Genomic DNA, 6,000 nt, shown 5'->3' with positions numbered 1-6,000 from the left:
GTGATTTCTCCTCTCTCATTTGTGATTTTATTTGTGATCTTTCTCTTTTCTTTTTGATAAGTCTGACTAGAGGTTTATCAATTTTATTAATTTTTTCAAAGAATCAGCTCCTGGTTTCACTGATTGGTTCTATTGGTTTTTAAGTTTCTGTTTTTGCTCTAATCTTTATTATGTTCTTCCTTTTGCTGGCTTTAGGCCTTGTTTGTTGTTCTTTTTCCAGCTCCTGTAGGTGTAAGGTCAGCTTGTTTATTTGAGATTTTTCTTGCTTCTTAAGGTAGGCCTGTAGTGCTGTGTACTTCCCTCTTAGGACTGCTTTTGCTGCATCCCTAAGTTTTGGACCATTGTGTTTTCACTTTCATTTGTTTCTATGTGTTTTCTTTTTTTTTGTTTCAAGTTTTTATTTGAATTCCAGTTAGTTAACATATAAAATAATATTAGTTTCAGGAGTAGAATTTAGTGATTCTTTACTTACAACACCCAGTGCTCATCACAGCAAATACCCTTCTTAATACCCGTCACCCATTTAACCCATCCCCCTGCCCCACCTCCCCTCCAGCAACCCTCAGTTTGTTCTCTATAGTTAAAAGTCTGTTATTTTCTTATTTCTTATTTGATCTCCTGTTTGACCCATTCACTGTTTAGTAGCATGTTGTTTAACCTCCATGTATTTGTGTTTTTTTCCAATTTTTTTCTTGTGGTTTACTTCTACTTTCGTAGCGTTGTGGTGAGAAAGGATGCATGGTATGATTTCAGTCTTTTTCTATTTGTTGAGGGCTGATCTGTGACTTAATATGTGATCTATTCTGGAGAATGATCATGTGCAATTGAAAAGAATATGTACTCTGCGGCTTTGGGATGTAATGTTCTGAATGTATCTGTTAAATCCATCTGGTCCGGTGTGTCATTCAAAGCCATTCTTTCCTTGTTGATTGTTTGCTTAGATAATATGTCCATTGATGTAAGTGGGTTGTTAAAGTCCTATTATTATTGTTTTATTATCAATGACTTCTTTTATGTTTGTTATTATTTTATATATTTGTGTGCTCCCATCTTGGGTGCATACATACTTATAATTGTTATATCTTCTTGTCGGGTTGTCCCCTTTATTATGATATAGTGCCTTTCTTTCTCTCTTATTACAGTCTTTGTTTTAAAGTCTCATTTTTCTGATATAAATATTGCTAGCCCAGCTTGCTTTTGACATCCATTTGCCCGATAAATGATTCCCCATCCCCCCACCTTCAACATGCAGCTATATGTGGGTCTAAAATGAGTCTCTTGTGGTGCTTGGGTGGCTCAGTTGGTTGAGCATCTGACTCTTCGTTTTGGTTCATGTCGTGATCTCAGGGTCATGGGATCAAGCCCCATGTTGGGCTCCACATTCAGTGGGGAGCCTGCTTGAGATTCTCTCCCCCTCCCTCTGTCCCTCCCCTAACTTGCACACTCTCCCTCTCTAAAATAAATAAATCCTAAAAAAATAAAAATAACCCTCTTATACGCAGACCTTAGATAGGTCTGGGGTTTTTTTTCTTTCTGTTCTGACACCCTATGTATTTTGATTTTTTTACTCCATTTATATTCAGAGTAAACTTTTTAAAAGATTTATCCACTCATTGAGAGAGAGACAGAGAGAGAGAGGGAGAGCATGGAGGGTTGGGACAGAGGGAAAGGGATAGAGAGTCTTAAGTAGACTCCATGAAGAGTGGGGAACCTGATTCAGGGCTCAATCTCATGACTCTGAGACCACGACCTGAGCTGAAATCAAGAGTCAGATGCTCAACCAACTGCCCCACCCAGGTGCCCCTACATTCAGAGTAATTATTGATATATATATTTTAGTGTTATTTTATTACTTGTTTTGTCATTATTTCTGGAGATTTTCTCTGATCCTTTCTTGTCTTTGTCACTTTTGGTCTTTTCTTTCCAATCAGAGTCCCCTTTAATATTTTTTCCATGGCTGGTTTAATGGTCACAAATTCCTTTAGTTTCTGTTTGGAAAACGCTTTATCTCTCCTACTATTCTTTTTTTTTTAATTTTATTTTATTATATTATGTTAATCACCATACAGTACATCCCCAGATTCCGATGTAAAGTTTTGATGCTTCATTAGTTGCGTATAACACCCAGCGCACCATGCAATATGTGCCCTCCTTACTACCCATCACCAGTCTATCCCATTACCCCACCCCCTCCCCTCTGAAGTCTTCAGTTTGTTTCTCATAGTCCATAGTCTCTCATGTTTCATTCCCCCTTCTGATTACCCCCCTTTTCTTTATCCCTTTCTTCCCCTACCGATCATCCTAGTTCTTATGTTCCATAGATGAGAGAAATCATATGATAATTGTCTTTCTCTGCTTGACTTATTTCACTTAGCATTATCTCCTCCAGTGCCGTCCATGTTGCAGCAAATGTTGAGAATTCGTTCTTTCTGATAGCTGAGTAATATTCCATTGTATATATGGACCACAGCTTCTTAATCCAGTCATCTGTTGAAGGGCATCTCGGCTCCTTCCATGATTTGGCTATTGTGGACAATGCAGCTATGAACATTGGGGTGCATATGGCCCTTCTCTTTACTACGTCTGTATCTTTGGGGTAAACACCCAGTAGTGCAATGGCTGGGTCATAGGGTAGTTCAATTTTTAACTTTTTAAGGGACCTCCACACTGTTTTCCAGAGTGGCTGTACCAACTTGCATTCCCACCAACAATGTAGGAGGGATCCCCTTTCTCCACATCCTCTCCAACAATTGTTGTTTCTTGCCTTGTCTATCTTTGCCATTCTAACTGGCGTAAGGTGGTATCTCAGTGTGGTTTTGATTTGAATTTCCCTGATGGCTAATGATTTTGAACATTTTTTCATGTGTCTGTTAGCCATTTGTATGTCTTCATTGGAAAAGTGTCTGTTCATATCTTCTGCCCATTTTATGATTTGTTTATTTGTTTCTCGTGTATTGAGTTTGAGAAGTTCTTTGTAGATCTTGGATACCAGTCCTTTATCTGTGGTGTCCTTTGCAAATATATTCTCCCATTCCGTGGGCTGTCTCTTAGTTTTTTTGACTGTTTCCTTGGCTGTGCAGAAGCTCTTTATCCTGATAAAGTCCCATAAGTTCATTTTATCTTTTATTTCTCTTGCCTTTGGAGATGTGTCGTGAAAAAGGTTGCTCTGGCCGATGTCATAGAAGTTGTTGCCTATGTTCTCCTCTAGAATTTTGATGGATTCCTGTCTCACATTGAGGTCTTTCATCCATTTGGAGTTTATTTTTGTGTATGGTGTGAGAGAGTGGTCAAGTTTCATTCTTTTGCATGTAGCTGTCCAATTTTCCCAGCACCATTTATTGAAGAGACTGTCTTTTTTCCACCGGATGTTTTTTCCTGCTTTATCAAAGATTAGTTGCCCAAAGAGCCGAGGGTCCATTTCTGGGTTCTCTATTCTGTTCCATTGGTCGATGTGTCTGTTTTTGTGCCAGTACCATGCTGTCTTTGTGATCACAGCTTTGTAGTACAGCTCGAAATCCGGCATTGTGATGCCCCCAGCTTTGTTTTTCCTTTTCAACAGTTCCTTGGAGATTCGGGGCCTTTTCTGGTTCCATACAAATTTAAGGACTATTTGTTCCAGTTCTTTGAAAAATGTCCTCGGTATTTTGATCGGGATAGCATTGAAAGTGTAGATTGCTCTGGGTAGTATGGACATTTTAACTATGTTAATTCTTCCAATCCATGAGCATGGAATATTTTTCCATCTTTTTATGTCTTCCTCAATATCTTTCAAAAGTGATCTATAGTTTCTAGCATATAGGTCCTTTACGTCTCTGGTTAAGTTAATTCCAAGGTAACGCATGGTTTTTGGTGTTATTGTAAATGGGATGGATTCCCTAATTTCTCTTTCTTCAGTCTCGTTATTCGTGTATAGAAATGCAACTGATTTCTGGGCATTGATTTTGTATCCTGCCACCTTACTGAATTGTTCTATAACTTCTAATAGTTTGGGAGTGGATTCCTTTGGGTTTTCCATATAGAGTATCATGTCATCTGCAAAGAGAGACAGTTTGACTTCTTCTTTGCCGATTTGGATACCTTTGATCCCTTTTTGTCTTCTGATTGCTGTTGCAAGGACTTCTAGTACTATGTTGAATAATAGTGGCGAGAGTGGGCATCCTTGTCGTGTTCCTGATCTTAAGGGAAAGGCTTCCAGCTTTTCCCCATTGAGAATAATGCTTGCAGTAGGCTTTTCATAGATGGCTTTTATGAGATTGAGAAATGTACCCTCTATTCCTACACTCTGAAGGGTTTTAATCAGGAAAGGATGCTGTATTTTGTCAAATGCTTTTTCTGCATCAATTGAGAGGATCATATGGTTCCTGAGTCTTTTCTTGTTGATATGATGTATCACATTGATTGATTTGCGAGTGTTGAACCATGCTTGCATCCCAGGTATGAATCCCACTTGGTCATGATGGATAATCTGAATGATAGCCTTGCTGGATAGAGTATTCCTGGCTGCAGATTTTTGCATGCAGCACTTTGAATATATCGTGTCACTCCCTTCTGGTTTGCCAAGTTTCTATTGAGTGAGCTGCAGATAGCCTTATGGGTCTTCCCTTGTAAGTTAAGGACTTCTTTTGTCCTACAGCACTGGGACTGAAGCTAGCATGCCTGAGAAGGGCAGTTCCACCAGACAGCAGGGGTTTGGGCCTGGTGTATGCAAGTTAGGCAGCCACTGTATGCAGTGTGCTGCTTCCAGCAGGCGGCTCTGTGTTTATGCTGAGGGGTGGAGGAGGGAAATGGTGCCACCCAGCTCCTTTGTTTTCCAAGCAGTGTCTGGGTGAAAGCTGTCTCTCAGGGACAGGCTCCAAGCAGAGCAAATAATCTCCCTACTGTGTGCCTCAGGCATTCCTTAGATCACTGTTTCCATGCTGTCTGCCCCTGGGTTCTTTGCCTTCTCTCCAGAAGCAGGGCAGTGCCCACCAGGCATTATCCCAGCCAAGTCTGCTGACCTTTAAAACTCTTGGCTTGAAGCCCTGCTGGTTGCAAGAACTCACGAAATTCAGCCCCTCTGTTTTCCCAGCCAAAGGCTTTGGGGGAAATGTTCTCTTTTTGTGTTCCCCTGTGTGCTCCTCCATCTCTTGCCCTTCTCTGTAACCACGGTTCCCTTCCCTCTGCAGCACCCCTGATCCATTTCTCCCCTAAACCATGTCCACAGGTCTGAAGTTCTTTGATGTGACCTCTTTTCTCCCTTTAGTTGTGGGGTTTGTTCTGTCAGTGTTCAGGTAAATATGTGGGGTATTTAGGATGATTTGATAGTTATCTAGCTGTGTTTGTGGGACGAAATGCACCTAGTGTCCTTCTACTCCACTGCGAGGAGTACTTGAGAGGACACTAGTCTTGCTTTGCAGACTATGTAAGCCATGAGCTGTGCTTTCTTTTCAAGTGCTACTATATGTAGGGTTGTTGAATGGGCTATGCAACTTCCTGTGTGCTCTGGTTAGGTTCCCTGGTTGGATGGGCTGAGGGCTGTATTCAGTGATAAGTAGGGCTATGAATTAGAGTCGCTGCCCTGGCACAGCAGAAGCACCTCTAAATGCAATAAAGCTCTTTGTTGTCTTAAATCAAGCCAACTTACACCACAATTCCCTAACTGAACAAGGCCACAGTCTTTCCTCTGAAAACTATTGGCTTTGCCTACCCCTTGGCTCAAGTGCTGCTGAGCCACACAGCTTCCGGGAGTTGTCTCCAGCTTTTCTGGTCTGATAAGACGAGAAGACACTCTTCACAGCAACTGGGGCTAGGTCTCAGCTCCCTTACCTAGCTGGTGGTAGGGGCACTCTAGGCTACTCTTAACTTCTCAGTCTCTTGGATTGGAAGGGGCTAGGAGTTACCTTCAGCTTTGGCTATGAATTAATCCCCCTGCCTGTGCATAGCACAGGAATGCTCCATGCCCAGTACCGGCTTTGCTCAGGGGGTGGTCAGTTCTGCTTCCCTGCCTCTCAGCTCAAGCAC

The sequence above is a fragment of the Ailuropoda melanoleuca genome, chromosome X, assembly GCF_002007445.2.
Source record: "Ailuropoda melanoleuca isolate Jingjing chromosome X, ASM200744v2, whole genome shotgun sequence".
Taxonomy (NCBI): domain Eukaryota; kingdom Metazoa; phylum Chordata; class Mammalia; order Carnivora; family Ursidae; genus Ailuropoda; species Ailuropoda melanoleuca.
The sequence above is the reverse complement of the archived record's forward strand: the minus strand, read 5'-3'. Positions refer to the sequence as shown.